Here is a 25,070-nt window from a genome sequence, read left to right as displayed (position 1 = left end):
GAGAAGCATGGATCGGTTTCCTCCTTCACGACCCCTATTGGTGATCCAGGCTGCAACCAGGCTTGTGCCCTGACCCGGAATCAAACCAACTGTGCACTCCTGCCTGCTTCACAGGCGGATGCTCGACCACCGTGCAGCACTGGCCAGACTCAATCATATCTTTCTAAACTTTCCCAAGTGCCAATTTGTATCTTGAAATGGTCTCAGGAAAGGAAAAATTACTTAATGGGGGGCATTCTACTTCCTTCGCCGTTTAGCTGCATTTGCTATTTGGCCAGAAACAACCAGTAGACTAGCTCTCAACCATACTTAAAATCACTAGGGATAGCAAGAGCATTGCTTTGGTTGCAACAGGAGTAACTCAAAACAACTCCCTCCACTAAACACTTCCTGAATCATTTCCCTTCCTCCATGAGCCCAGAATTTAACTCACCAGTCAAACTCAGCTTAGGGAGAGGAAATGGTTCCACTGGAACAGGACGGTACGGAAACAAGGTACACAGCCCTGGTTCTACCAGAGGGGCCATAGTTCACTGACACCACCACCACGGGAACAATCTATAATTAAAATGAAAACCACCATGTCAGAAAATTCTAAGCAGAAAAGGACAAAGGAATGCCACTGGTGAGTATTTCAAAAGGAGGCATGCTGTGCAAGAGGGATCCATTCAGTGCTGTGGCCCAATCATCCAAAGCTCATCGTTCTCATGTGAGCAGTACTCTTGCTCTGAGGGGAGACACATTTCCTTTCTTTCATTTCATATTTGCTTTCATGGAAAACCAGCTAGCTGGTCAATACACCAAGCCAACACTCCTCAGGTATCCAACAGGAGAAACCTAAATGTCTCAGTGAATTTTAAGTTTTACTAAATTTGAATTAAAAAAAAGTTTCATTTTAAATTGATATGTGGCTGCCCCACTGGCGTGGCTCAGTGCTTGATCGTGGACCCCGGAACCAAGAGATCCCCGATTCATTCCCAGTCACCGCCTGTACCGGGGTTGCGCGCTAGGAGCTATGGGACTGATGATGCTCTCTCATCATTGATGTTTCTCTCTCCCCTTCCCCAGCCTCCTCACTGACCCCACCCCCACCCCCACCCCCGGCTCTCTCTGTTCCCCTTCCCTTCCTCTCTCTGAGATCAATAAAAACATATATGTTTAACCAGTTCTATGTGGATAATATGGACCCTATGAGACAGGGTACTTCAAAACAGTCATGACTGTGAAACAGTCATCGCTGAATCTCGGGACACCTTTCCTCCACAAGTCCACACAGAAGAAATGTACGGGGCCCTTAGTGATCACAGTAGAAACAGGAAGTTCTCCATCCGACACGTCCCCACTGCCCTTCCCCTCACCACCTCCTCCTGGGCTGAGGCACCTCCTTCGGGAGCACTTTGACACTAAACTGCCCCATGTCCCTTGCAATTTGGCCCGTTCTGCCCAAGGGTTCACGCCAGAGTCTCATAGTTGATTTCTGAGACACTATGTTCCTCCCTGATATAAAGCACAATAGTGAGGAGAGGATTTTTCTCCTCTCGTTGATGCTGGGAGCCTACCCTGACATCACTGAGCAGCTGAATTCAATATTGGATCCACCTACCTGTGGACTTGTTCTTTTGTGAGAAAGACAAGTCCCTACTGTTAGCTTCATCACTATTCTGCTGCTTATAATTCTCAGCTGCCACACTGAATGAGATCCTTAAAACTCCTGAGGGTGGACAAGGTTGTAGCATTTCATGGTATTGCAAAACAACAACAACACCAAACACGAAAATAAAAACAAAAAACAATGGGAGCAGAGAGCAGGACAGGGGAAAGATGGGAGATGCCGGAAAGTACACCAGCCTTCCACCGACTCCAGAGGGAGATGTCGGGATACAGGGCATGGCACAGCTCTAAGCTGGGCTGGCAGGGTGTGATGCCAATGAGGATCTCAAAGTGTGACCACAGAAAAGGGGTGAGGGAGAGACAAGACTGCAATAGGAGCTAAGGTCGGATCATGGTCGAACTGGACGGACACGCTAAGGATTTGGGACTCATTTCTAAAGGCCATAGGAGACCACTGGCAGTTTTCAGAAGAGACATGATCATATTGACATTTTCAAAAGATCCTTCGGGCTGCCGGTAGAGAATGCTTAGGGACCTGGCGATACTAGAGGTTGACAGGTCACAGAGCACACATGGGATCAGGAGGCCCCGAAGTCAATGGGGCTTAGTACTCTTGCTGCTAACCTTGATGGCTTCACACTAGAATCGTTGTATCAGGAATGTCAAGGTGGAAATCTATCCCACTCATGGCACTTGACAGCTTATGTCTAGAAGTTACAATAAAGTAGCACGATATGCCGTATCTTTTCTCAGATCAAAACACTCTCAGAACAAAGTGGAGAACATACCAAAACCAAGACTTGCTAAAGTGGTAAGGAAAAGGGGGTGGACTCAGCTTCCAGACAGAACAACAGGTCAGTGGCACAGACAGAGACGCACACACACAGAGAAAGCGAGAGAGAGGCTGAGAGGAAGGAAGGGACCTCAAGGACGAGAGTACAAGACAAGTGACAGGACCTGACACCCCATCAGCTGGCCTGTACTTGATGTTGTTTAGAAGTGAGTTTATAACATAGAGTCCAAACATAATCAAAATACAAGCAAATGTCACCATACTGTTCACAAAACCTTTAATGACACAGTTGCTTACCTTGATCAAGTGTGCATACTTCTTCAGTTGTTCTGAAAAGCATTGTGTAATCTTTGCAGTAATGATCTAAGTAAAACTCCATTTTTAAGTCCCTACAACAACAAGAACATATAAAATACAAATAACTAGGAAGGTATTCCAATATTTACCCCCAACAGTTAGCAATCATCAATAGAACTTTCCCATTTAAAAACACTTATGAGAAAAAAGATAATCAAATCCAGAGCCCCTTTATTCTATTTCTGGACTTTCCTGTGCCCACTATTGTAAGTGCAACCTCAACTACTTTTGCTAGACAGATGTTGTGCAGGTGAAACTACTGTAAAAACACTGTGATCTCGGTTCTCTTCCATTACCTATTGGCTGTTGATCTTGAACAAACCATCTCTAGAGCCTCAATATTTTCTTCCAGAAAATGGGGAAATACCAGTTAATTCACTGTAAAGTTTTAAAACTAAATAAAATATGTGAAAAATACCAGAGCCCATAATTAGGGTTGGAAATCATTTCATTATAAAAGTTTTCACGATAGTAATGATTTGTCCTAAGAGAAATAAAAAAAAAAAATTAAAAGTGCCATGTCTAAGAATACAACTTCTTTATCTCAAGGAAGATCACAAAAATTAGAAAACGTTCTGTAATATTAACTCAGATGTTGGTATTTTTATTCCATTCAATTTTATTTATTATCAACGGTCACAATACCCAAGTGTGTGACCTTTAGAATTCAGTGTTAAACAGAGCGCTGGCCAGGCTGTGAGAGTGCAGTGTTAGCACCATTTAAACGTAGATCCACCAGGAACCTGACAGACACCGAAGGCAACAGCACAAGTGCAGCAGAGCCCACAGCGAACCAGGCGTCAGGGTCTTGGAAACACACTGACAGGTTTTCTCATCACTAATGGGGGTCATGGTTCCCTGGCCTGGTTGACAATTTATGTAGCTAAACTGCAGTTCTCTGAACTGTAAGCACTACTAGAATGTAGGTATTGTTACAGCATAGCAGGTATTGTTATAGACCTTCCACCACAGTGCAGGCAGTCAGCCTGTCAACATGAAATGCTCTTCGGGTCACCCCCAGTGTTTACCATGTTTCCTGACTTCCTACTGATCTTAGGACAAAGATGACTCACAAGCCCTTACATAGCCAGTATCTTCAAACAATTCTGTGTTTTGCAAAAAATGCTCTGGGTTCTTAAGGCCAACGTCTGAGTCACCTGAGCACTCCTGGAAGTTTTCACTCTACACACAGTATTTACCTTGCCAACTGAACAAGGGGCGTCAACAAGTGAATGAATTCCTTCTCCCATCAGAGTATTCCATTTAGGCTCCTCAGAGACCCAGTGAAGTAGGAAAAAGATTGCAGGTATGTGAGAGAAGTGTAGAAGAATCCAGACTAAGATTCTGTGGCAAGTCTTCATCCTTCATCTGAGAAACTTTCCAAAGGATTCAGACATAAAGATCTGTTCAAAAGGTGAGACTCAACCTTCTGGTGGTGGTCTGAATTCAGTAAATAATCCCAATCCCGAGAAGAAGAAACAGATATTGATTTTTTAAATCATGCCTCCTTGTAATTAGGGGGGTGGGAGTGATCAAGGAGGGGTCGATGAGGGGAGAAGGAGACATATGTAATACTTTAAACCAGTGTTAAACTCAACCTTCCTAATGCCGCGACCCTTTAATATAGTTCCTCATGTTATGTTGACCCCCACTTTCACTGTTACAAATTAAATATAATTAAAGCACAGTGATTAATCCCAAAAACAATATGTAATTATATATGTGTTTTCCCATGGTATTAGGCGACCCCTGTGAAAGGGTCATTCGACCCCTAAAGGGCTCACGACCCACAGGTTGAGAACCGCTGCTTTAAACAATAAAAAAAATTCAATTAAAGCAATTCAAGTTCCATTTTCGTATTAAGTTGATCTAAGAATATGAAAAAAAAAATCACAATGCTGGCCCAGCAGGTGTGGCTCAGTGGTTGAGCATCAATCCATGAACCAAGAGGTCATGGTTCAATTCCTGACCAGGGCACATGCCCAGGTTTCTGGTTTTATTCCCAGGAGGGAGTGTGCAGGAGGCAGCCAACTGATGATTCTCTCTCATCAAGGATATTTCTATCTCTCTCCCTCTCCCTTCCTGTCCCTGAAATCAATGAAAACATTTTAAAAATTAAGTAATCACAATGCTGGAAAATGAAAGGAATATCAAAACACCTAAATGACTTTAGTGATCTTCTAAATCCTCTGTTGTCATTTCCAGTCTCCAAAGCACTTTCTCCACGAGATGTGAGGCTCTTTGTTGTCATTTCCACAGTCTCCACAGCACCTTCTACGGAAAGAGATGTGGACTCTTCCTTTAATGAATAATATAAAAATGCTTAGACAAAACCACCATTATTCATTTTGTTTTGAACAACAAAAAAAGAGGTATACATTTGGAATCAAAAAGTTCAATAAAATTCCAAAAAGAAACTTATTGTAGGCTTTTTCAGACTTACCCTGTGATATGATAAATGCCTAAAATTAAAACAAAATGCTTATCTAAGAATTGCATCTAAATAATAGCCTATTAACAAATCATATCTAAATAAGAATTGTGGTGAGCTAGAAGGGGACAATAAAAAAGGGGGGACATCTATAATACTTTCAAAAGGAAAGATTTTAAAAATAAATAAATAAATAATTATGACATATAGCTATATACTATCTTCTCACCAACTCAACACATGCACCATGGGAACTAAAAAAGGTAAAATAAAATTAAACAAATGAATGATAAATATTATAAGATAAAGTATGTGTGTAAATAAATTTTAAGAAAAGAGTAGACAAACATTTAAAAATCTACTAGCTAGAAGCCTTGCCACAAAAGTGACCTCAAACCGTGGCTCAACCTGTATTGACCTTATGTCCTTTATAAAACTAAAGATTACCAGAAGAGCTATTCATAACCTACAGGTTTCTTAATGATCTTATCATTCTTAGACAGTCAGAAAAATATCTTTAGAAAAACTAAACTTTCCCTTTCATCTTGCAAAACATAAACTAGGAAATGCCATTCAACTTTCACTAGCATGCCTAACAATCACTTACTTGAAATTATTTCATGGTATTTTATGGGTTTTTTAATTGTGGTTAAATATACATAATGTAAAATTTACCATTTTAACCATTTTGTGGTGTACAAATTCAGTACCATTAAATACATTCATTCATAAAGTTGTGTAACCTCAATGCTATCCATTTCCAGAACTTTTCCATTATCCCAAACAGAAACTGCCAATTCAACAACTCCCCCTTTCTCCCTCCCTCAGCTTCTATTATATTTTCTGTCCTTATGAATTTACCTATTCAAAGCAAAGTACCCCATGAAGGTGGAATTATACAGTATTTATGTTATGTTGGGTATAACATCCTCAAGGTTCATCCATGTTGTAGCACATCTCAGAATTTCCTTCATTTTAAAGGCTAAATATTTCATTGTAGGCATATACCACATATTGTAAATCCAGTCATCTCTCCATACACACTGGGGTTGTTTCCAATTTCAACTATTATGAATAATGCTGCTATGAACACTGGTTTTCGACTGAGTCCCCACTTTCAAATCTTTTCCTTTTATTTCAACATTTTTTTTATTAAGGAATTACATATGTCCTTATCCCCCAATTACCCCCCACCCCACTCCCATTCATGACCTCACTCCCCTGGGTCTGTGTCCATTGGTTATGCTTATATGCATGTATACAAGTCCTTTGGTTGACCTCGATCCCTTACTCCCACCCTCCCCTACCTTCCCTCTGAGGTTTGAGCATCTGATCGATGCTTCTGTCTTTTGTGTATATATAATCAAAAGGGGAATTGTTGGATCATATGGTGATTCTAGGTTTAACTCCCCCCCCTCCTAATTTATCTTGAAATTTATTGTTGAAATTATTATAGATGTCCCTTTCTATCCCCCATTCATCCCCTCCACCCTGCCTAGGTTTAATATTTTGAGAAACAGCAAATGGTTTCCCACAGTGGCATTTTTTACTTTTCCACCAGTAATCACAGGGTTCCAGTTTCAACATCCTCACTTATTTTTTTCATTGTTTAATAAATCAGTCATCTCAGTAGGTATGACATGGTATCGCACTGTGGTTTTGATTTGCATTTGCCTAATGATTAAACATGCTGAGCACTGTTTCATATGCTCATTGGCCATTTACATATCTTTAGAGAAATGTCCGTTCAAGCCCTCTGTCCAGTTTTAAATTGAATTGTCTGATCTGTGGTTGTTGAATTTAGGAAAAACCGGCATGTACCTATTATTGACTCAGCTTCCTTTTATGAAATCCCATCCTCCCAGTCTATAAAAGCAGAGAGTACTTTATTTTATTTTTATTTTTTAAATCTACATTGTTGAAAGTATTACATAGGTCCTCCTTTCCCCGCATTAATCTCTTCCGGGCCACTCCCATCCCCACCCCACCCCAATAGTATTTTCATACTCTCCCTTACTCCTGATGTCTCAGGACTTACACATTCCCTCAGCTCTGTCTCTCATTTCTGTCTTCTCTCTTCAGAGCCAATCTTTTTCCCCTGAACTATCATAGAACAGTATCCTTGACAACAGTCTCTCTACTCTCCAGCCAATCCTACACATCCTACACATTGCCACCAAAGTCATATCTTCTCAAAATACAGAACTGAAGATGTACTTTCCATTTTAACATCCTTGACAGGCTCCTTCTGTGTACAGTTTAAATTTCAAGTTCCCAGGTACAAACAAGGCCCTTAAGTTTGGATCCACTCAGCACCTGCAAGCATCTCTCCACACCCAAACCTTGTGTACATCCATTCTGAACTTAAAAACATCATGTTTTTCCATAAATAGTTTGGCTGATTCGCTCTGCCTAGAATGCCCTTCTTTTACCAACTTCCAGTTCAATCAGCAACTTCTTTGAGAAATCCTTCCTTCAGAGCCAGTCCCCTGACTCTCACCACACTGTGGACACACAGGTATTATGTGGCATTTTAATTTATCTGCATACAGCATTTTAGTTATCTGTTTATTTGTTCAACTAAATCTGAGTCACATACACCTGGTATTGATTCCTAACCAAAATATAAAATATCTTCCCGCATATAGTAAGAAGACTAAAGAACAATATGTTTTCCAGACCAAAAGGACTGAAATTAAAAATCTTATCGTTCTATTTACAAGCAGACTTAAGATAACAGAGACAAAAGAGACAATTCATCTAACTGCACATCCATGGAATCTAGTAAACATGCAATCATCCTTTGGAGAATTTAAGATGGAAACATAGAAGCAAAGAATGAGTTTGATCCCGGCCAGCATGGCTCTGTGGTTAAGCATCGACCAATGAACCAGGAGGTCACAGTTTGATTCCAGGTCAGGGCATATGTTTGAGTTGCAGCCTCGATCCCCGGGAGGCAGCCAATCAATGATTCTCTCTCATCATTGATGTTTCTATCTCTCTCTCCCTCTCCCTTCCTCTCTGGAAAATAAAAATACATATTAAAAAAAAACCCTTGTTGGATATCATCATGCCACTTTCACAACTACACTAACCATATGGTTACGGGGGGGGGGGGGCGGAAATATCATCAAAATGGTCACTGGGGCCCTTGCTGGTTTGGCTCAGTGGATAGAGCATTAGCCTGTAGACTGAAGGGTCCCAGGTTCGATTCCAGTCAAGGGCACATGCCCAGGTTCCGGGATCAATCCCCAGTAGGGGGCGTGCAGGAGGCAGCCGATCAATGATTCTCTCTCATCATTGATGTTTCTATCTTTCTATCTCTCTCCCTTCCTCTCTGAAATCAATAAAAATATATTTTTAAAAAAATGGTCACTGGCTTCAACACTCCTGGACAGAAATGCTTTTACACATGCCCTCAAGTTTAGGAATAATTCAGTTTATCGTTCCCAGTATATTGTTAGAAGGGTACAATGTTCATCAGGAAACAGTTAATGGGGGAAAACACAAAAGCAATGTCCAGGTATCAAGATTGCAGTGCTTACCACTAAGGAATTTAACATTAGTCAAAAAGTCTTGAAATCTCTTGTCAATAGCCCAATAATTAATTCAACTGCTATAAATATATTCTCCCCCGCCCCAAAACTTTTTATTCTAAAAATATTCAGTAAAAGTTGAAATAATACAGTGAACACCTGTTTCATCTAAATCTAACAGTTGTTAAGGCCTAGCCGGTTTGGCTCAGTGGATAGAGCATCGGCCTGCAGACTGGTCCTGGGTTTGATTCCAGTCCAGGTCACATACCCAGGTTTCGGGCTCAGTCCCCAGTAGTGGGCATGCAGGAGGCAGCCGATCAATGATTCTCTTCTTACCATTGATGTTACTGATGTTTCTCTCTCTCTCTCTCCCTCTCCCTTCCTCCCTAAAATCAATAAAAAATGTTTTAAAAATAAACAAATAAATCTAACAGTGGTTACCAATATGCCATATCTGCTTATGTGCATGTGAGGGATTTGACTGCGGGATGATGACTACCTGAAAAACCCCCACATCATGACTTCATCATGCATTTCCCCAAAATAAATATTCTCTCCTATACACCACAAAACCATCATCTTGCCTAAGAAAAAATTTTTCTAACATCACCTAATATTCAGTCCATTTGCAACTTTTTCAAATTTTCCCCAAAATGTTTTTTTAAGACAATTTTCTAGAACCAGGACTCAATCAAAGTTCATTCAAAATGGTGCAAAAAATATTGCATTTGGTGATGTCCTTTAGTCTCTTTTGACCTACAATAGGCCCCACCTTTTTCTCCCTCCATGACTCTTTTGTTTTTTTTGCTTTCTACTACTGTTCTTTTTTTTTTATTAATTAAACCTTTATTGTTCAGATTATTACTTTTATTCCTCTTTTTTCCCAACATAACTCCCCTCTACCCTGTTCCCACCCCACCCACTTCCCTCACTCCCCATCCACTGTCCTCATCCATAGGTGTGCGATTTTTGTCCAGTCTCTTCCCACATCCCCCTCACCCCTTTGCCCCCCAAGAATAGCCAGTCCACTCCCTTTCTATGCCCCTGATTCTATTATAATCACCAGTTCATTCTGTTCATCAGATTAGTCACTTGATTTTCAGATTCACTTGTTGATAGATGTGTATTTGGTGTTCAAAATTTGTATCTTTACCTTTTTCTTCTTCTTCCTCTTCTTAAAGGATACCTTTCAGCATTTCATATAATACTGGTTTGGTGGTGATGAACTCCTTTAGCTTTTCCTTATCTGTGAAGCTCTTTATCTGACCTTCAATTCTGAATGAGAGCTTTGCTGGATAAAGTAATCTTGGTTGTAGGTTCTTGGCATTCATCACTTTGAATATTTCTTGCCACTCCCTTCTGGCCTGCAAAGTTTCTGTTGAGAAATCAGCTGACAGTCATATGGGCACTCCCTTGTAGGTAACTGACTGTCTTTCTCTTGCCGCTTTTAAGATTCTCTCTTTGTATTTTGCTCTTGGCATTTTAATTATGATGTGTCTTGGTGTGGTCCTCTTTGGATTCCTTTTGTTTGGGCTTCTCTGCACTTCCTGGACTTGTAAGTCTATTTCTTTCACCAGGTAGAGGAAGTTTTCTGTCATTATTTCTTCAAATAGGTTTTCAATATCTTGCTCTCTCTCTTCTTCTGGCACCCCTATAATTCGGATGTTGGTACGCTTGAAGGTGTCCCAGAGGCTCCTTACACTATCTTCGTATTTTTGGATTCTTTTTTCATTTTGCTTTTCTGGTTGGATGTTTTTTGCTTCTTCATATTTCAAATCGTGGACGTGATTGTTGCAATCAAGGCTAGAGAGTCTGCTGTTGGGAGTCTGTATAATATTCTTTATTTCAGTCAGTGTATGCTTAATTTCTAGTTGGTCCTTTATCACAACCTCGAGGGTCTCATTAGATTTCTTATAGATCTCATTAAGTTTATCGGCAGTTTCTAGAAAATTCTTGAAAAACCTTAAAAGTGTGGTTTTGAACTCTATATCCAGTAGTTTGCTTTCCTCCATTTCTGTCATTTGTGTCCTTCTTCTTTGTCTCCGCATTTTTATGCTTCCCTGTGTTGATAAAGTGGTTTTCTGTTTTGAGTGTCCACTAGGGCCCAGTGGTTCAGCCTCTCCAATTACCTGAGGAGGACACTCTTGGTGCACCCCCTTGTGGTCTTTGTGCACAGTCTTGTTGTAGTTAAGCCTTGATTGTTGTAGTTATCACTGGGAGGAATTGACCTCCAGGCCAATTGGCTGTGAGTATCAGCTGTGTCTGCAGTGGGAGAACTTCTGTGCTGGACACACTCCTCTGGGGCAAGACTTGCTTCAATGGGGCTTTGGTGCTCACTGAGTCTGCCCCCTGAGTGTGTCCTTTATGGTTCCACGGAGCTGCAAACTGGATGGTTCCACTCTGACCTCTGGGTTTCCTGGCTCCTGGATCTCTAGGGAGGTGCTAATCTAGCCTTTGCCTGATGCTATACAGCAAAATCTTCCCTGCAGGGCTTAGGCGGGGCGGGTCCCACGGGATCAACAGGGTGGGGCTAGCAGTTATGGCTGCTCTCAGTCCAGCCCTCAGAGGCTCTGCTTCTCAATGTCCTGGTAACCTCTGCAAGCACCTCGGAGAGAAAGCTGCCCTCGAGTTCTGACCTATGCCAGACAGTCCCGCTTCTCCCGTATGAGTCTGGGTCCCTAGAAACTTGCCTGGAACTGGAGCTCAGAGCCTGAGACTCCCTTCTGATTGAAAACGACAACCATGCCCTCAGCCGCCAGCCCGCTCCGCATGCACCTCCCCACCATAGTATTTTACTGCCATACTGCGTCTCCTCTGAGTCTCGGTATGCTTTTCTCTTTCCTTCTCCCTTCTAGTTGTACAATTTCCACTCAGCCACCCTTCCTGTGGTTCTGGATGGTGTCCGTTCCGTCTTTAAGTTGTATTTTTGAAGTGGTTGTTCGAGGCAGCAAACTCCAGTGTTTACCTATGCTGCCATCTTGGTTTCTCTCCATGACTAACTCTTTAAGGAGACCAGAATGTAGACTATCCCATATTCTGGATTTGTCTAATTGTATCTCATAGTGGTTTTTTCTTTAAGTCTTTATTATAGAAAATTTCAAATATATACAAAGGAAACAGAGTAACATAATAAATCTCCAACAGCCAGCTTCAATAATTCTCAATTTCTGGTGGTTCTTGTTTCATCTATACCTCCACCCATTCCTCATCTCATTTTACAAACTGATCCTCTAGGCCCCATACTTCCTATAACTGGAAGTTAGGTCTACATATTCATATCAAATATTTGGGGGAAGAAAACTGAGTAGATGACATCATGTCTCCATGCCACATTACAGCTGTAGGTATAAAGGAGTCCTCTGTCACCTATCAGTGATGGTAACCCACCAGGTTGTGGAGGTGGAGAACAACATGCAGCTTCAAAGTAGAGATGCATTTGTTTCTTCACTTTGGGTGACACCTTGGTGCCATGCTAACACCTTTCACGCAATGGCATTACTATCCCATTTACAATCCTTGTCTGAATCAGAGGTTACACTGGAGTAAGAGGTTACACAGAATAGCGATTTTCAAATTCTACCAGTCCTTCTATATTTATTAGCTGGAATTCTACTTTAAATAACGGTTTTCCTTTATTAACTGGAGATGAACTGCAAGGCTTCCTAAAAAGGCAGAGCAAATGCTTAATTCTGTCCCTTTAATTACTAATTTTTATTTGTTTCTATTCTTTTTTTTATAATCAGTTAGAAATGTATGTAGTTTACATATAAATAAATATACATATGAATTTATATATAAATTTATGAAATATAAATACATATATAAATATATTTTCATTGACTTCAGAAAGGAAGAGATAGATAGAAACATCAATGATGAGAAACTTTGATTAGCTGCCTCCTGCATGCCCCCTACTGGGGATCAAGCCAGCAACCCAAGCATGTGCAATGACAGCAAATTAGATTTTTTTTTTCCTTTCCCGTACTCTCTATTTTTACTATGAACTTGATTTTTATTTATTCAACACTTTGCAACCAAATATAATCATGTGCTAATATATTCTTATACCCTTAAATTTAAGTCATAAATTTTCTCGGCAATAACTAATTAAATTACTCAAGTGTTTAAACATTACCATGAAATTGACAAAGAACAGTGCAAAAAAATGATGATATAGAAAATAAATGAAATGTTTATTTCCCTACCATTATCTTCACTACATGTTAAAACATATATCTAGCTACTGAGATCATTATATATTGTTTTTATTATTTCTGTTAAAATTAGGATAAAAGCTTTGTTTTTTAAAAAAAAAAACACTCAATAATCAATCAAATACTAAAATTCAAATCAACTCACCTGTTGAACAGGACTATCAACGGTAAAGGCCTTGTAAAGAGCCAATGCCTGGCTTTTACTCCCTTTGCTCCAGATCACCATATTTCCAGCCACATAGAGTTCCTCGTCATAATCCATTTCTCCAATTTCACTTCTGCCTCTCCTTAACTGCCAGCTTTCCTAAAAAATTTACATATGTAAGACATGTTTAAGCAGTTTTTATTTCTTTTGCAACATTATGGAGCAAGATTTATTAATTAAAATTGAACAGCAATTCAGATACAAGTCTCCTGCTCTGTCTGTGGAGTAAGGCTCAGTCCAAGCCCAACTCTTAGGTTCGGTGCCACTGATTAACAGAGGAGGGGGTGTGGGTGTATGTATCATACTGTATCTTACAGGATTTCAAAAATGGGAATTTACCTCAAGAATTCTCTATATTAAGTATTTTATTATTACGTTACCATTTTATGCTGCCAAAAACATAAATAAACAAAAATTAGACCTTACCTATATATCCAAAAATTAAACCAACATTCTTGGGAGACGAAAGACATATGAAGCATATGGGGGGTGAAGCAGAGGGGGCAGTGAAGTGCACATGGGACACTGGGGGAGCTTACCAACCATGCAGACTTCCCTGCTTCACAACTGCATATACATTCACCTTCCTGCCCTTGTGCCAACCGTCAGAATGAACAGGGCAGAGAAAGGTTTGGATTCCTAACTACAGACTTCCGCTCCTGGAAATTTTGGTATCCCAAAAGGGATACAGAAATGGAATTAAGATGAGAATGACTGACTGTTTAACATGCACTTACTTCTCATGCCCCTATTTAAAAACTAGTACTGTATCTACTTATGTGGCATTTCCTTTCTCCTCTAGAAATATGTAAGTTTTGGGCAGCAGGGACCATTGCTAACTCGACTATCTAACCATCAAATAACATGAAATCTTGTCCCACGTACTAAATGAAGAAAAAGAGATTTAAATGGACCATAATCATAGTGACTCTCATTATAAATCCCTGAGTTATATGTCTAAACAGCCATGACACTGTAATACAATTAAGGTCATTATTTTTAGCTTTCATGAAAATTACCAAATCTTAACCAATACCCTAGAAGTAGCATCATACTCATTTCTCAGTTGCATCTGGGTAGCCTTAAATTACAAGTAGATCGAATCTCTCTACATTTCAAAAGCAAACTGAGAATCTTGATAAAACCTTCTGTTTTTCGTGGATTGTAACCTCCTGCAGGGATCCCACCAAGCCAGCAGCACCATCAGACGGCCACAACTCAGAGGCTGGCTGCAGCTGCCGAAGCTGAAGGTTCAAAGCATTAGGGTGGTGTCTGCAGTGGTCTCGATCAAAAGGAACAAATTCCTGCAAATCCCCAGCTGCAATCATTGTTGCCCTTTCTTCAGAGAAGTTCAACATGGCTTTCAGATATCAATATTATTTCTGTATGAATTCAAACACATTCTGGCCAGCTGCTGGAATCAAAACGAGAAGAAAATTATCAGAAGTTTACAGAAGAGCCATAAATCCTTAAATGAGTGTCATACAATCCTATCACATTGTAGGTGTACAAGTAACCATAACATCAACGGGCATTCCAGATCTGATTCTTTCAGGTTATTAGTTTCCATTTCATAATTACCTTACACTATCAGTACATAATTAACATTACAGCTACATGTTAGTTGCTGACAAAATCAACTGTAGGAAATCACTGGGCTGAGAGATAAGCACTTATGTCTGACAATATTGATCCTACATTTCCTACTACTACTCACTAATTTCTCCACATTTCACATTTAAGGATTTAGACAAGTTTTACTTTATAGTAAATGGCTCTCAACATTTAAGGGCATTTCTGTTCAAATGCTGGAACAACATTTAAAAAGCACACCTAACAGATCACTGGCATATTGAAATGAAACAAACAAAAACAATATATCATTTCTAATTCATCAAAAGTTGACCCACTTGGTGCTTTAAGAAACTAGTCAATGTCATCATTAATTGTGAGCCTCAATCCACCTAAACATGTAATTGCAAGCAATGCCAATTTCTGGTGCAAACCCCAAAGACCAAGGCATGAACAAAATCACTGGCGATGGAACAGTCATGCTTGTTTGCAAACTTAACAGTTCTGGCTTTGAAAGAACACAATCTACTACAGTTCAGCTCATTACTACAAAGAAGTGGGCGAGCTGTGGGTGGAAAGAGCCCTCACCCCTTACTTCCAGAACATTTCTACGAACAGTCACTGACAGCCAGTCAAATTCGGCCACTGTAGAAGGTGGATGACAGTTCTGCCTCAGACAACTCTTATATGGAAAACGGTTTTGTGGCATAGCGGTTAAGCTGCAATCCTCAAATACAGGAATCAAAACACACATTCATGTCAGCACTAGACAACCTTTAAAAACAGTGTTTGAAAGGGCTTTCACATCACAAACAGTTTAATATGACTTCGTTTCTCCTCTGAGATCTTTTTGGCACCAGCAGCTTTCTTGGCTGAAATATCTAAGCCTGTGGTTCCCATGCAGCTCCTCTAGGGTTGCAGTTATGTTTTCTGTGAATTAAGTGTTATTCCTGAGAGAACGGTTATGTCACATTCATGACACTTTTTCCTCCTTCTGATAAGTCAGTTTTGAGAACAGTTTAACTTGGGCCATGACTGAGATAGTGCCTGTGGGAGCCTAATCAGAGTATGCCAGATGTTCAAGGCCAATCTGAGCAGGAGAATCCTAATTGGGATGTTCAAGGCCAATCTAAGCAAGGACACAGAGATTGTACTGTACACACTGGGCAGGAGTACCTTACTATCACCCAAATACTGATGTCACTGTTGGGCAGGAAGCCTTTGTGTCTAAGTTAGTATAAACGTGTTACTAACCAGCCGGTGGGTGGCTGCTTGGTATGGCTCCTGTTTGCTACTGTATTAGCAAGGGCTGCTTGGCGCAGCCACTGTGTGAAGCTACTTTGAAGAACTGTTTTGTCTGATGGCTCCTTGTTAGCAATGGCTACATGGCCTGCAAAAGAGACTCTCCTGCCCTAACCGGTTTGGCTCAGTGGATAGAGAACAGCCTGTGGACTGAAGGGTCCCAGTCCAGGGCATGTACCTTGGTTGCAGGCACATCCCCAGTAGGGAGTGTGCAGGAGGCCGCTGATCTATGTTTCTCTCTCATGATGTTTCTAACTATCCCTCTCCCTTCCTCTACGTAAAAAAAAATGAAAATATATTTTTAAAAAGACTCTCCTATATGCCTCTGTCTCTCATGTCCTCTTTGTCTACTGCCTGGCGTTCACGTGGGTACAGCCCCTGGCAGAGGACTGTGCACCCCACAGTGCCTTATAAAACTTACACCAAACACCACAAAATCCAGCCGGCCTTCCTATGTTCTAGTCAACAGGTTATCCAACATATTAACTCTGAGAGGAAGCCACAGAATCGGTAATTAAAGGATCGCCTGCACAGAACAATGGCCACTTTGTGCTGATTAGTATATTTAGATCTTTGCAGCCCCAACTGTGTGTTTGCTTCCTGGGGGCCCTATAACAGCACCGCATGTAACTGATGCGCTCCCAGGGAGACCGCGGCCTCGCTTCCTGGGAACAGGGACCTGCCAAGAGCACCCGAGGCTGCTGGGCGGGGGGGGACCCAAAGGCACAGGAGGCACCGGAGCCGGGTCTGGGCTGAAGGGCCGCGTCAGGGGCCTCAGGGTCGGTGAGACCCTTGGGCTGAGCCGAGGCCTCAGCAGCGCCAGCCACAGGGCGGGCCCGCTGGGAGCTGAGGCCGAGGAGACACCATGCTCAGCTGGGAAGGAGGCCGGGGGCTGCGCAGGGAGGGGCGGCGCGGAGCCCAGGCCACGCCGCCCGGGGCGGTCGGGTGCGGGGTCAGGGACACGCGGCGACCAGCAGTGCCGCCGGCCGGGCCTCGCCTGAGTCACTCGGGACGCGCGAGGCGCGGGAGCCTGGCTGCGCCCCCGGGGCCACAGCAGAGTCGGTCACCGGGACTCCGCCGCCACTGAGCGTTTCCTCCCCCTCCGTCCCCCGCTCCGAGAACCGGCGAGCAGCAGCCTAGGACCACGGGCATCAGCTCCTGATCTAAAACCAAAGGACGGACTCTGCTGAATTTCCCGTCCTGCTTCGCGCGGGGCCCGGGGGCGGGGCCTTGAAGCACCGGGTCTCGCAGGAGGCGCCACAGCCCGCGGTCTGGCTCTGCTCGCCTCCGGGGAGGATGCTGGGTCCACCCGCTGGTACCGCCTGGTCCCCGGTGCCGCGTGGAGCCCGGAAGCAGGACCCGGTCAGCTGGAGTCTGAGCTGTGACCGGACCGTCCTGGCCTCTCCATCTGCGCCGGGTCCTGTCACTAGGAGCCTGAGCTGCCTCCACCCGGAGCTGCCTCACTTCCAGGCCGGTTCTGCTCGCTCCCCCGTGGGACTGGGGCGGTGAGGGGCGCGCTGATTTCCCCTCTGCCGGTGCTCCTTCACCCTGTAGGGCCAGACCCTGTGACAAGTGCAGGAAAGACACGGAGGTCCTCACAGAAACATGGCGTGCCATTTCTGAGCTTCACAGACACACCGCCAGGTGACACCTAGACCTGGATGAAGCACCCCAGCTTTACAGGCCCTCCCTCTCCGTGGACTTAGCTGTACAATCTCACACTGATGGAAACTAGAAAACTTTCCTGAGCGCTGCTCTCCCACTGCATAGGATGTCTAGGTTAAAAATGTCAATGGAGCCCTAGCCGGCTTGGCTCAGTGGATACAGAGTCAGCCTGCGGACTGAGGGGTCCCAGGTTCCATCCAGGCCAAGGGCATATGCCTGGGTTGCAGGCTCCACCCCCAGTAGGGGGTGTGCAGGAGGCAGCTGATCAGTGATTCTCTCTCATCATTGATGTTTCTATCTCTCTCTCCTCCCTTCCTCTCTGAAATCAATAAAGAAATATATATTTTTAAAAAATATCAATGGAGCTCTGACCCCGTTGTTCAATTGGTTGAGTGTCCTCTTGTAACCAAAAAAGGTTGGGAGTTTGATTTCCAATCAGGGCCCATACCTAGGTTGCAGTTTGATCCCGGGTGAGGGGCATGCAGGAGGCAATTGATTGAAGTTTCTCTCTCACATAGATGTCTCTCTCTAAATAAATAAATAAATAAATAAATAAATAAATCCTCAGGTGAAAACTATATATATATAGTTTCCTCTCTCTCTCTCTCTCTCTCTCTCTCTCTCTCTCTCTCTCTATATATATATATATATATATATATATATATATATATATATATATATATTCATTCATTCAATAGACAACTTATGGCCTAAGAAATCAAGTTCAAATTCTTTATCCAGAAATATAAAATTGGCTGAAACCTATGTCTGCACTAAGATCATCTCCTGAGTGTCCCCAAACACACCTTGCACTTTGTGGTCTTGGGATCTGGGTACATCCTCATTTCTTTATTTGGAATGCCAGCCCTCAGGGTTTAGCTCAAATGCCTCTTCTCAGAAGACTTCAATACAAGAAGGAGTTTGCTGAGAGGACTGAATACTTGCCCCCCCCCCACCCCAAAATTCCCATGTGGAAACCATATGCTGTATGTGATGGTGTTTGGAGGTGGTGCTTAGGTCATGAGAGTGGAGCATTCCTGACTGGCATTAGTGCCCCTTCCACAAAGTGAGGGCCCAGTGAAGGGAAGGTTGTCAATGAGCGAGAAAGCAGGCCCTCAGCAGACACTGAAACTACCAGCACCATGATCTTGGACTTCCCAGCCTGCAGAACTATGAGAAATAAATTGTTGCTTATAATCCATGCAGCTTATGGTATTTTCGTCATAGCAGCCCAAACATACTAAGATAGAGTCACTCTTAGAAATTTGAGTGGCCTGCCGTTCTCTATGGTCATTTCCCTAAAAGCAAAATCTCCACGTATTTCCCTGGCCTGAGGATACAGGGGGCAAAGTTTGATCTGTAGGAATAAGGCAGGAAGGAGCCAGTTAAGTCTCATTTCTTCTCTCTCGGGTACAAGGAGATTGTCCTGTGTGACTGAGTGGGCACACCTGCCACACAGGTTCTCACTCATTGCCCCCAAAGGGTACAGGAACTTCCCTGCGGTGCCCCCCAGGGCCCTGGGCTGTGCTGCATGAACCGGGGCCTGCACCTGTGCACAGGGCAGAAGGTGGAAGTCCATGAAGGGCCTGGTCAGGGATGGCTAGTTTGGGTGCTAGAGTGGGAGCTGGAGGATATGCAAACCTGGTGCCCACAGCTGCAGGACTCCTGCCCCCAAGAATCACAGATGCAGCCCCAGCTCTCAGGAGAACACGCCTCCTCCCTGGTGGTTCCATGGACGGTGAAGCTGGGCTTCCAGCCACAGCCTTTGGGGAAAAGCCCAGTAAGGGCTTCCTGTCCTGGGACCCTGCTCCACTTGCTGACCGTCAGGGCCTTGGGTCAGGGGATGGTCAGGCTGTGGGACAGAGACACACCCAGTCAGATCATTCAATGACAATTCAGTGGCCACTTCTCTCAAGTTTCTAAATCCACAGGCTCCTCGTGCCCACACCCTCCTCACACACACACTGTCACTCAACCCCAAATGGTGGCTTATGGTAGGACACCCTGGCATCCACCCCACTGATTCTGATCCCATCCAGCCCCATCCAGGAACACATCTGAAGACAGCACGAGAGCACATGTCCACCGTGGTGGCAACGACACATTGACAGGTTCCTCACACAGACTGCAGTGGCCATTCTTCTGGAGTTGCTGGCCCTTTGCTCTGTGGGCTCTGCAGCAGCAAGTGGCCCACGGGTCAAGAAGCTCCCTGTGGCCTCTCGGAGCTGAGGACGCCTGCAGCCACAGCCACAGGAGATCCACCCTCAGTCCTACACCTGCAGGAAACCGAATTCTGCCCGCAACTGGGGTGAGATTGGAAGCACCTCCTTTCCTCCTGGACACTCAGGGGAGACCACCGTCTCAGCCAAAACCCTGGTCTTCTGAGCCCCAAATCAGAGGGACCGCTTATGCCAGGGGTGGGCAAACTTTTTGACTCGAGGGCCACAATGGGTTCTTAAACTGGACCGGAGGGCTGGAACAAAAGCATGGATGGAGTGTTTCTGTGAACTAATATAAATTCAAAGTAAACATCATTACATAAAAGGGTACGGTCTTTTTTTTTTTTTTTTTTTTTTTTTAGTTTTATTCATTTCAAACGGGCCAGATCCGGCCTGTAGGCCGTAGTTTGCCCACGGCTGGCTTACACCATGCCCTGCTCCTGACTGCAGAAGCTGTCAGTTAGCCAGGAATGTGTACTAGGTTAGTGATAACAGCAAGGAATATACACCATGTCCTTTATCAAATCAGGTTCTCTGTCCTTAGTTGACTTGTATAGAAGAACCTTCCTATTGGAGAGGGTGCTCGTTCATAACACAATTTCCTGAAAGTGAAAGGTACATGTTGCCTGATGGGAGACAGTTCTCTGGGGCTCCCCCATGGTTCTGCTTGTCTTGCAAGGGGCACTGTCTGCCCTTGTTCCTTGGTGTGTAGGGAACAGTTTTGGAAGAGCATGTCAGCCTCTGGAACAAAGGGCAGGCTTGCTTTCAGCCCTAGGAGATGCAGATGAGGCCTCCCTTTGAGATGTGGCTGGTCAAGGAGAATGGGTCCTGTCCATGGTGCTGATGTACACTTTGGTCAGGACACTGAAAGCAGACAAGCTCTGAAGGGGTTGGTGGGTTTTGCTTAGCTTATCCTGGTAGACATCAAACTCATGACTCAAGAAACGTGGTGTTCTTTCATCCTTACTGGGAGTAAAATAGTTGTATCTCGGCATGGATTTCTTGGGTTTATCCTAGTTGGGGTTTGTGTAGCTTATTAAATCTGTAGCTTATGTCTTTTGCCAGATTTGGGGATTTTTCAGCCATTATTTTCTCTATTACATTCTGGCTCCAAACTCTCCTGGGCACCTTAGAATGAATAAAAATGCAGTCTCACCTTAAACACAAGATAATAGTCAGAAGGAGTTTGTACTCCAAGAGTCCAGGTTGATAATACATATTACTTTAGGGAGAGTTTAAATAAATTCATGTGCATTAGGTGTTGAGGGAGAAGGGAACTTTCGTATGTGGAAAACCACTGGGATGCCCGTGAGATACTGCTATCTGCCTACCAGTAGGGGCGTGGAGGGCAGTGGATTGAATTTGACCTAAGCTGACATGTTTGGGGTAATTTCTAATTACTTTTAAAGCTTAGTTTTAGAAGTGCTATACTAAAATACATTTGTTGAAAATAAAAATTGATTATTCCTGTGAAAGATGCCAATTTTGACCATAAATTTTCGTTGTGTTTCATTGTTTTATGTATATTGTGGGGCTAAGTTCTACAGTGGCATTTTATAGAAATAAGTTGCAGGAAGAATATAATGTACTAGAGGCCCAGTGCACGAAAATCGTGCATGGGGGTATGGTCCCTCAGCTCAGCCTGCACCCTCTTGCAGTCCAGGGGCCCTTGGGAGAAGTCAGCAGTCGGACATCCTTAGCGCTGCCACGGAGGCAAGAGAGGCTCCCACCACCACCACTGTGCTCACCAGCTGTGAGGATGGTTTCTGGGTGAGTGGTGCTCCCCCTGTGGGAGCACACTGACCACCAGGGGGAAGCTCCTGAATTGAGCATCTGCCCCCAGGTGGTCAGTGTGCATCATAGCGTCCAGTCGTTCCACCGTTTGGTCAATTTGCATAGTAGACTTTTATTATGTAGGATGGGCCTTGAGATCGTGAAGAAGATGGGAGTCTGTATCTGAGCTGTTGCCTCGTCTGTCTGAGGGGCAGGTGAGGGACTACGTGTGAAATCCTCTGACAAGGTCACATGTCCTAAAAGGTCACTTGTACCCGAAATTTCACTGACTTTTCTGATCAATCTAGTTCAGTTCAGATGTATCTCACTTAATGTAATTTATTACTAGTGCAAAGATCTGAGTCTGGATTCATTTTATTAGTTCCTTTTCTGTTTTATAAATAAGTCCTATAAAATTTGTTTTTGTTAATCATTTTTAAAGTGATATATGTACTTGATTTTTTTTGGCATTGCCTAAACGTCCTTGCATTTTTTTTAAAAAATTATTAGTGAAGGTATTACAAATGTGTCCTCATCCCCCCCATTAACCCCCAACCTCCCCACCCGATACCCCCCCCCCACTCCCCGCACACTCATTCTCCCATCCCCCTGTTGTCCATGTCCATTGGTTTGGCTTATATGCGTGTATACAAGTCCTTTGGTTGATGTCTTCCCATTACCCCCTCCATCCCCAACTTTCCTTCTGGGGATTGATAGCCTGATCGCTGTTTCTCAGTCTTTGGGTCTGTCCCTTTTCATCAGTCTATGTTGTTCTCTATAATCCACAAATGAGTGAGATCATGTGGTATTTATCTTTCTCTGACTGGCTTATTTCACTTAGCATAATGCTCTCCAGTTCCATCCATGCTGTTGCAAAAGGCAAGAGTTCCTTCTTTTTGACCGCAGCATATATTCCATTGTGTAGATGTACCACAGTTTTCTAATCCACTCATCTGCTGATGGGTACTTAGGTTGTTTCCAAATATTAGCTATGGTGAATTGTGCTGCTATGAACATGGGGTGCATATATCCTTTCTGATTGGCGTTTCTGGTTTCTTGGGATATATTCCTAGTAGTGGGATCACTGGGTCAAATGGGAGTTCTATTTTTAGTTTTTTGAGCAAGCTCCACACTGTTCTCCTATGTACTTGATATTAAACGAAAAGGAATCACAGAATTGCACAAAGAAAGAAGTGAAAGACCCTTCTCCCCCTGCCCCAGACAGCATAGTCCCTGTTAACTGTTTGGGGTGTTGAGGTTTCCTGGTGTTTCAGAGAGCTTCCTACATGCTTCAAATGGGAAAATATCATTTCCGGTTCTGAGCATCATTTGTTCAGTCAGAGCCACGTGGCAGCCTAGCAAGCCCAAAACATGGACCTTTCTCCCCAGGTGAGTCATCTGCTGAATGAATGCAGTGGAAGGTGAACTTCTCTTATCTGTCAAGTGATAGGCAATTAATTTCTAAGGCGAGAATGTAAAGTGTATTTCGGAAATGGCATGGTTATGTTTAGAAAATATGGGGTCAGATTCAAATCTTTAGATTATTTAATGTTCTTTGAAGATGTAGATAAAAATTACTCACATTATTGACTCAGCAAAGTCATAATTCCTATGAATCATCTCATTCAATGCATTTCAGGGTTCAAGTCTAAGAAATCCCCTCTGATGAAAACAGAAAAATGACATTTCGGAGGTGTTCAAAGATGAAAGCTGTGCTTTCTTCAGATGAAATCAAGGTTGACGCCTAGGTGCCTGGGACATCACGCCCAGGGACTGTTAATACAGGGATGAAAGGACTGGAGTGAGACCAGGTGGTTTCCAACCCCTGAGTCAGCACTGCATGGCAGCAATGAAGACGAAGGTGTCAGTGCTCATTTGATAAGATTACTTGTCTGTGGTTTATTTCACTTTATTTTCTCTTCCCTCACATTGTCATTGCTTTAGTATTTACTTCCCTGCCACTCTAGTTCCCGTGTGTCTCTGCACCCTAAGAACCTTCATTAACTCCCTCTTATGGCATCAAAAGACCTTAAAGCAGGACAGAGGTTCAGTGCGAGGGCACCAGGTGTGGCAGAGGTGCCTGTATGCTGTGTGCTGTGTGTGCACACGTGTCTGGAGTACGACTCCTGAAAGGCCCTGTGATCCTCTAAGCTTCCTCCTGCTGGCATTTTGGCACAACACTTCATAGTCCTGCTGTGGCGTGTCTGTGTATGTGAAGTGTTTGGAGTAGAGTTTTCTAATGTTTTCTCAGACACAGAGGTGAACTGTTTGGAAGGATAAGTATGTTGAATGAAATTCAGCATCTGTGAGGTACAAGGCACTCTTCCTAGGTATCGAGGGAACTTACATGGTGTTAGGGAAGGAACCTGTGCACACATAATTAAACACCTGTGTTTATGCAGCTCTAACCATGTGCATTATCTCATGGAATCCTTAGAGCACCCTATGGGGTGGGTACTGTTAGAACTGCCTCAATGGCAGAATGTAGCAGTTATGGGCCTCCTGTGCTGTGGAAGCACAGAGGAGGGAGAACTAGACCTTGAAGGATGGTGGGGTTTTATTGGCAGGAAAGAGGGATGTGGTTGTCCCAGGAGAGGGAGGAGAATGAGCAAAGGGAAATTCACAGGGCTCACATGCCAATGTGAGTATGAAGTATTTAATTTTAGCTCTGTTCACAAGGAACTGTGGCCAGCATAAAGATCTTATATGTGCAAATGACATCCATCACACCTCTGGGTGCGTAGGTGTAGTACTTGTTTTACTTAGCCTCTCTAAGGAAAGGGTAAGTGAACGTAAAGTTATTTCCCTTTAAAATAAATTTAAAGTTTTATATTTCAAATCGTTGGCTCAGATGAGTCCAGTCCATCTGCTTTTTGTTTCCTGTAAGAGACCTTTACTGTACTACAAGTTCATGAAGCATTTACAAGTGAATGGAGCTGAACACTCCCCCCCACCCCCGTTTTATTTTTATTGGTGACTTTAATTTTTTCATTGTTTCAGGTTACTGGCACCTAGCCATGCTTGCTTGATGGTGATTGTTTCATCAGGTCAAATCCTTCATCCCCAGATCTTGGAATATTATTTGACCTTAGAATGTCTTATATTCCCAATGTATGTCAGTTGAAAGTTAAAGTTTTCTAATGTATCAATTAAAAGAGAAAGTTTCAAAAAAAAGCTTGTATTTACCAGTAAAATAATTGATGTTCTTAGTGCAGGAGAACTGTGATCCTTTAGGAATGGGGATGGCAGTGGTTTAACTTTTACATATATATATACATATATATACATACATATATATATATATATATATATATATATATATATATATATATTAGTATATTTTAACTGAATTCAGAGAAGAAGGCTGAGGGTGAGAGAGAGAAACATCAGTG

At 43.1% G+C, this 25,070-nt stretch overlaps 1 long non-coding RNA gene across 1 annotated transcript in view; it reads right to left on the bottom strand.

The window, feature by feature from the left end:
* Nucleotides 1-25,070, bottom strand: part of LOC308526482 — an 86,924-nt gene that overhangs the window by 10,434 nt on the left and 51,420 nt on the right. The window contains exons 10-14 of the long non-coding RNA XR_013996548.1: nt 14,293-14,558; nt 13,088-13,246; nt 4,921-5,060; nt 3,961-4,137; nt 2,702-2,793 (exon numbers count right to left, since the gene is read on the bottom strand). This is a non-coding gene — a long non-coding RNA (uncharacterized lncRNA). The remainder of the gene's footprint in view (nt 1-2,701; nt 2,794-3,960; nt 4,138-4,920; nt 5,061-13,087; nt 13,247-14,292; nt 14,559-25,070) is intronic.

Source organism: Myotis nattereri (genome assembly GCF_964212035.1).
Source record: "Myotis nattereri genome assembly, chromosome: 10".
In the NCBI taxonomy this organism is placed as follows: domain Eukaryota; kingdom Metazoa; phylum Chordata; class Mammalia; order Chiroptera; family Vespertilionidae; genus Myotis; species Myotis nattereri.
Note: the sequence above shows the minus strand (reverse complement) of the source record. Positions and strands in the feature narration are given on the sequence as shown.